Source organism: Mus caroli, chromosome 15 (genome assembly GCF_900094665.2).
Source record: "Mus caroli chromosome 15, CAROLI_EIJ_v1.1, whole genome shotgun sequence".
NCBI lineage: Eukaryota > Metazoa > Chordata > Mammalia > Rodentia > Muridae > Mus > Mus caroli.
The window spans coordinates 84,953,849-84,962,007 of NC_034584.1; positions in this window are offsets into that span (position 1 = coordinate 84,953,849).

Genomic DNA, 8,159 nt, shown 5'->3' on the forward strand with positions numbered 1-8,159 from the left:
CTAGGTTTATAAGGTTTATAAGGTTTTTTTTTTTCCATCCTCTACTATCATATCATCCAAACTTGGCCTTTGGATATAAATTTCCATTTATTCTACTAATCTTATGAAACACCTTCTTTTATAGTTATAAGAAATTTGGTCTTGGTAGAGGAAGGGAACACTTCGGAAATAACAGTTTAACCATTAACTTTCTTTGTTTACCAGCCAAATTTTCTATTTGACCTACAAGAAATTGTCTCTAAATGTTGTATCACTCCTAATTTTACAGTAAGCACGCCTCCAGTCCACACTGCGATCTGCTTTTGCGGAGCTCTCCCTCACGGCCTGTTTGTTGCTGGGGTCATTAGTTTCATTACTAGCCAGTGACTCCCAAAGACAGTTCTAATCCAAGTAGGGTGGGAACCGTGGAAGAGGAGACAGCTGTTTATTAGAATTATCTACTGGTTAGAGTTGGCAATTATTATATAAATCGATTTTAAATCCCCCTTACATAATAATGTATGTGGAAATCTGTTATGCTTGCATTTTATGTTAACCTGGGATTTAACACTTCTAATCAAGCTGATTTATACTTTTGCTGCTATGTTGCAATGGCTCTTCTCCCTTTCAGAAGTGTCAGAGCTTGATTACTGGCTTCACTGTGTTAACATGGCAGGAATTCCTGGATTTCAGTTTACTCTTGTGCTTGCCCAAGAAGGAACTTACCAAGGTTACAAAATAGCAGTTGTTTTTGCTACATTAATTCTGAAAAGGAGTCATCCCTAGCGAGTAGAGAAATTCCTAATGAGGAGATCAGTGGGGGACACATGGTCTCACTGGGAGGTCATTCCTAATGAATAGATCAGTGGAGGCGCATGCCTTGGCTGGTTTGTGTCTCAGGACCACCTACTGAGAAGTGGGTAAAGGCAGGACGGCTCTTTGCCACATTTAAAGAATTGTCCCAGTGCACCTGTCGCACAGCTGTAGTAGCAGCTTAACAGGAGCGAAGCATGCAGGGGGTAAGCATTTCAGTTACTTGTCTCTTAGGAGGTGCGAATGCTCTCTGCTGTTTCAAGAAGACCTCGGCAAAGTGGCAGGCCTAATAGTGATTTTCTGAGTGTCTCTGTTATTCTACCATGCCCCTTAGCTTCCTTACCCATGGAAAGAATAAATAGTTGATGTCTGAAGGCAGAGAAATGTTAAGTTAAAAACACCGTACGCAGCGTAGCCAGACTTGTCCATGAGTGAAATATTGACATGAATGTTATCAAGAATACCACCTTCTTTCAGATGGGATTTAAGGCCCACCCTGTAAGACAAGTGCCTAGTTCTGGAATCTGCTCAATAATTGATGGCTGGAGAGTTCACAGGCTCCAGTGTGTGTGTGTGTGTGTGTGTGTGTGTGTGTGTGTGTGTGTGTGTACACCTACAACAATCATTTTGCACTGCCCTCAAAATTTGTATCTCTCTACCTGAAAGAACACTAGCCCACTCGAGTATGGCTCTGACTGGCCTTGCCCTTCTCTCCCATCCCCTCTGTCTTGCTAACAACCATTGGATTACACTCCTAAGTCTAGACACCAAGGTCTATTCCCTTATTTGGCCACTGGTTCTTCCTAAGGCTGACTACCAAGGTCCAGCTATCAAAATATTGAAGTCCAACAATCAAAAGCTCCCTTTGGTCCACCTAATTAAAATGCCCAATTAAAAGTAAACACCTCATCCTAATATAGGGTTTCCCCTTTGACCTGTATAAACTGTCATTTGCTTAGATGCCAGATCTATCTCCTTTCTATCCAGAAGCAGTCCTTTGTCCCCTATGGACAAATACCTGTTATCCCTTTCCCTTGCCCCCTTTCTCCCCTTCTCTCTCTTCCTCTGTCTCCTGTCTTTGTCTGTCTGTCCTTCTGGGGCAAATAAATCTCCTTTGTGCTGAGAACTTGGTCTTGGGGTGATACTTTTCCTTTCAATACCAGATATTAGTGCCACTTTCAAACCTTACCAGAGAAGTTTCTTTGTGCCGTGGATGGTGGTTAATTCGGAAACTCACACCGGGTCACAAGCCCAGAGAATAAGTATCTCTGAGTGCTCAGCCACAAGTGGGGCATCTATATCCTACATCGTCCCCTTAAGGCTCAGAGACCATTGTTGGTGAAGAAGTGGCAGAGGTCAGGGAGGACAGCTGGGCTGCCTGCGCAAGACCTGCTCAAGATCAAACCAGTCAACATTCCAGCAAGGAGGGGAGAGAACCTCAGAAGCTCCCACCCTCAGCTGAGGAACTGATGGCAGGTGATGGCTTCTAGAGGAGGGAGAGTCAGTTTCCTTAAGGGTGTGGCCAGTAGTAAGTCAACCGTGCTCCAGTGGCTAACTCCTCACGAATGAGCCTGTGCAAGCATGAGTATATAGGTAACACAAATCAGACCATGGGAGTTTTATGTACACCAGCACCACCATCATCATTATCATCATCAATAGCACGGCATTGGGCAGGGCTGGGACGGTGGGGGTGGGCATGGGGGAGCAGTAAGGATATAAATATAATAAAAGTACATTGTACACAATGAACTTCGCAAAGACTTAATAAAAATATATATTTGAAAATATATTTACATTATATTTAAATTATATAGAATGTAATGTAAAAATACTATGCATGCACCACCATACTATTTAACAATGACAACAAATGCATTTCAGGTATATACAACCATGAACAAAATACAAAACCATAAGGTTGAGGGGAAAAAAATTAGACACAAAAACTTTTAGGCATATTGATTTCTTTAAAGTTCAGGAAAAGAAATATGTTCGTGGGTATTTTTAAAAACTTAAAGTAAAAATCAAAGACATGGCTATTTTAAAGTCATATTAGGTATCAAGCCCAGGGGCGAGGGAGGAAGGAAGGCGAGACTGGAGAGATTCGTGGGAAAGTGACTCTATTCGGTAGCAAGAGTTCATTTCCCAACTTGCGTGGAAGGAACATGAGTGTCCCCCTCTGTGCTGTGTTATTCTTTAAAGGTTCCAAGTGGGTTCTATTCTGCAGTAAACATAAGCTAAAATCCAACCACAATTAACCAGACATGTGCATTTCTTTTAAGATACCAAATCCTTCGTGAACTGGTGTGTAGGACATGTTCTTGGCATTGTCAGAAGGAGACACGGGAATACTGACTTTTGGCCATGAGAGGGAGCTTTATTTGGAGACAGATTAGGGTCAACATTCTCAGGAATCAAAGCTTTATTATTATTATTATTATTATTATTATTTTAATTCTCAGAGGGTTTGCATAAACCAAATGACACGTTTTTATACCATAATTGTTTCAGCGTTTTAGATCTCTTCGCTGAACGTGCTGTGCTGTCTTTCTTAATGACATATCAAATAAAAGATTAGTTGGAGTGTCTGCCAATCTCGTTGATACCTGCGATGTACACAAGCGTGTATTAGAGGCAAGTTGGGACGAATATTCTCCTGGCAGCTACATTCAGACTAGGTTCCCAAATTCCATTTGAAAACACTTGAGCCCTTGGGAGGACTCTTTCCGGCTGTTGTGTACTGGAGCTGTCAGGGGCTTATCATTAGGCACCTGGACAGTTAGTGCGCTTGCGCTCTGTGAATCCCCAAGCCTGGGGCTAACATAGCTAAGGTAGTGCGCCTGCTACCCGCACCGGACCCACTAAGATCAGGAGCATGCTTTTTCTGGATGATGCGCTGGCTTCCAACTCAATGCTATGAGCCTTGGCACCCTGAAACCAGTGATGAACATTAAATTGAGGTTTTTGTATTGCCTGTGCTTTCGGCTGTTAAGTGAAGACTTGATTACGTGGTTGAGGGGAAAAAATTGTAATTAGTCATTTAAAGTAAACGTATCCGTTGTAAATACTGAGCAGTTCTGACTCCAACCGAAGGGACTACAATGAATTCTGTTGTGGATCATTTCAGATTTTATCTGTACTTCTGCACCCACACAGTTTTCTCCTCCCGTATTATGACATCATCTCTCCCAAAGAGATGTTGCTCTCCCAAAACGTTTTTTTTTTTAATTTAATAGACAGCTTTCCAAACCAGCAATAATGATTAAAGTAGACGACGACCACAGTTTGTAAGGGTTACATTACGGAAGTGGCGCTCTGCAGAGAAATCCAACACCCCCATGCTGCCTCCCTCCCTCCCTCCCTTCTCTGTCTACTACTTTCTTGTAGCTACTTGAATTCTTGCCTAGAAATCACTGTTTCTTGAGCATTGTCTACCCATTAGCATCCCTTGGGAGTTTTTAACACATTCTTTCTGGATGGGTCGGCTCAGATGACCTCAGTTGAGTTTTGCAGGTGGGACTCAAAAATATTTTGTTGGTTTTGTTTTTGAGATAATGGCCTGCTTTTTGAGATAATGGCCTGCTCATGACCCTTCTGCCTTAACCCTTCGGGTACTGGGATTACAAATGTGTGCTGTCCACCCTTGTTATCTGCTACATCTACCAGGGGGGGAGTGCATCTCAAAAAGCAACAGTTAGGAGCAAGTCATTAAAACAGGATTTCTAGTCATTGAAATGTGACAAATACCTTGAGGTCTACTGAGTGGTTCCTGGACTAACAACAAGTAATAGGCCTTAGAGCCAGAAAACTGACTTCCGCTCTGTCCCTTTCTGTCGTCCCTTTCTGATTCCCCTCCACTTTGCTCCCAACAATTGCTCTTTATTTTAGTTTTTCCAGGAGTACCCGGTATCCACCCTCTGGGTATCCACCCTCTGGTGTCATTAGCATAAGTAATCAGCAAGATAGGACCTGCGGTGCTAAGCCACACCTAAGGTTGTGTTATGAGCAACCTCTTGGAGTGGTAGCAACCTAAACGTTTTCAAGCTTCATGCCACAATGCCGTGCCCTCCATCTTTAAGAATTTCATAACAAGTAAATCCAATACATGTAACTTGTGAATGCTTCCCCTGTGGTTAGCGCCTGACCCAAAAGTCACCCTTCCCCTATCTATTGAAGTGATGAATGGCTAATGTACTTGACTAGGCATGCCCTGGGATGGGTGCTAACTACAGGGCGATTTTTCAAATTAATAACAAACAAAAAACCAAACAAACAATTGTTCTGCCCTCTTAAGAACCGAGCAGGGGGAAAAAAACCAAAACCAAAGCCTTTATTCAGCTGTAACTTGTAAACACGAAGGAGTAATGCGGTAGCTACAGCCTAACAGTTATGGGCCACAAAACTGCAGGAAAGCATGATGTCGGTATTTCATTAGTTCTGATATTGGTGTGAAGGGAAAGCACATGCAAATCAAAGCAAGGACTAAATGAACTATTTCCGTTCATACAGCAGAAGTTCCCAGGGAGCTATGAGGTGGTTGGGAAAGGCCCTATCATGGGCTTCCTTGGGACCAGCCAGAGAGGGTCAGGGTGTTTGCTATAAGATTGCATCTCCTCGTAATGTCAGAAACTACAACCATGAAGGCTCGCCAACATGACTGCCTGAACATGAGCTGAACAATAATAATGCTATCAAATGTGTTAACGTGGATGTCGAAAGATCACGAGGCCTCAACGGTACACAACTTGAGGCCAGTGAGATACCTGAGTGGGAAAAATAGTCCTCCCTGGGGAAAAAGCACAGCAACTGGTTATCCCAAACCAAATAATAGGCCCTGAAATATACATATAAGTAACATTATATAGACTAAAATGATTGTTTTTAGGAACATATATGTATAGATTTGTACACATATGCATGAAATACAACTAATTTAAGAAGAGGGTATGGATTTGAAAGAGTGTTAAGAGCACTATACGAGATTTGGAGGGAAGCGAGGGGGCAAGAATTATATAGTTATATTATAATCTCAAAAATAAAACAAAAAGGGATTTGAAAGATGACTCAGCAGTTAAGAGTGCAAGCACTGGCTGCTCTTCCAGAGGACCCGAGTTCAATTCCCAGCTCCTGCATGGCAGCTCATAACTGTCTGCAATTCGAGTTGCAGAGGATCCAGCACCCTCATATAGGCATACATGCAGGCAAAACACACCAGTGCATATGAAAATAACTTTAAAAAAATTAAAAAATAAAACCAAAAAATTTAAATTCTGTTTTGTAGTGTGATTCAGTACAACCTTCACGGATCCCAGATTTCTTTTGCTTTTTAAATTTTTTTATTTCTTTACTTTATATATTTTTTTATCTGGGTTTTGGATGGCACAGTCAGCAGAATAATCTGCTGCTTATCTAATTGCGACGTTGTTTCTTATCAGAAGTTTTCAGTTACTGCATCATCTGGGATTGGTGATCCCAGGATTGGGCGCTGTTAACCTTTCCAGTGTGAACAGCCTCTGTTCTGTGTGCCTTAAAACATGGCAGAATAGCTGACAGGTAGGCTACCACACTTGTCTGACGTAGCTAACACTTAACCTTATGTGTTTTCCTTAGTTCATGCAGATAACACCCTGAATAAAACCAGCTGGTCTTAATCTATTTTGAAAACTTTCTTAACATATCTAGTATTGCATTCATTTATAACTTTTTGCCTCACACCAAATATAACATTTTTTTTTTCCTTCTGACCTGTGTACCTCAATGACAAGCTGATGCAGATGTAGTTTTGAGGCAAGGCATACTTGTTTTTAGCTCTTAGGGCCATGACATACCACCAGCTGCTAACTCTATAAACACACGAAATGAACATGTCCTAAATACAGCTCTAACGCACAACCACAGGATCGCCCAGCAAGGCTCTACAAGTCAATCAGCCCCTCTTGGTCCTGATAATCAAGCTGCTGCTTCAACCCCACCCTAAGCTGAACACAGGAAATCACATTTTGGATATATATATATACATATATATATATCCAATTTGTCTTAATCTATAAACTATATATATATATATATATATATATATATATATATATATNTATATATATATATATATATATATATATGTACAGTTTGCCTAAAGTTAAAATGTAGGTGAAAAAGATTGAGCTCCTGATTCAGGCTGTCAGCTCCTTAAGAGCCATAACTTTGAAATACTTCCCTTTGATTCTCCTGTGATGAACAGCCTGCGTCTATACGCATATTCAGTACATATGAATCAGTGAGTAAGTACACAAACAAATGAGTATGTTCCAGGTCCCTCCCATGCAGAGATAATCTTTTCATACAATGTGTTCAGGAAACCTGCTTTTTGCTTCTGGGATATTTTCTCAACTGTCCACCTAACAGCAGCTAACCTCATGTTTGCCTCAAGCAAAACCAGTTCTTTTCCAATATGGTTGAAGACTATGTAAGGACCTAAGAAGAGGTTCTCTCTCTCTCTCTCTCTCTCTCTCTCTCTCTCTCTCTCTCTCTCTCTCTCTTGTGTGTGTGTGTGTGTGTGTGTGTGTAATAAGGTTGTCATGTACCAACAAACTATTAGGTCTTTATTAGGAGCTGGGACCAGACTACACCAGACTACCACTGCGGCCATTTCAAGGGGAGATTCCTTTCACAGATAGGAAGCTAGAATGAGTGTAGCTCAGGAAGAAACATACTAGAAGTATAGCAGGCAGCATCACAGCTAAGGTAAATGCAGCTCCAGAGGTGGCTCGACCCTTCCCAGCCCTACCCTCTGTGGATCCCTGTGAACAGGGCGGACTGCTCAGCAATCCCAGTCCCTCCCACTGCTTAGTTCTGGTGCTTTGTGAAGACTCTGCGGCTTCTCACATTATTGTTTTTTTTTTTTTCTTTTACTCTGGAGGAATGAATGCCCCTGACATTCAGCTGTTAGTCATGCTTGAAGTATCAGCACATGTATTGTTTGTCCTGAAACCTGAAGCCTACTCAAGATGGCTCAGTTGCAACAGGGTGCTTTCTATGCACCGCCTGCGTGCACTCAAGAGCAGTTTCTAAGGCAAAGTGTTTAACACGCACAAAGCCTTCACCTCTCCCTCCAGAACACAGCCCAAGGTCACACTCGGAAGTGTGCTTACATTAATCTCTGGCTATTCACAGCATTAAGGTTAGCACAGAGATTGCTTAAGTCTGTGATGAACTGCTGGGTTGAACTTCTGGGTTGACTACAAGTCCAGTTTAACAGGCTTTTACATTATTATAATTATTATTATTATTATTATTATTATTATCTCCAAGTGTCTTAGTTGACTTTGTGTTGTTACAACAAGAACACCGTAGACTGGGTATTTCAT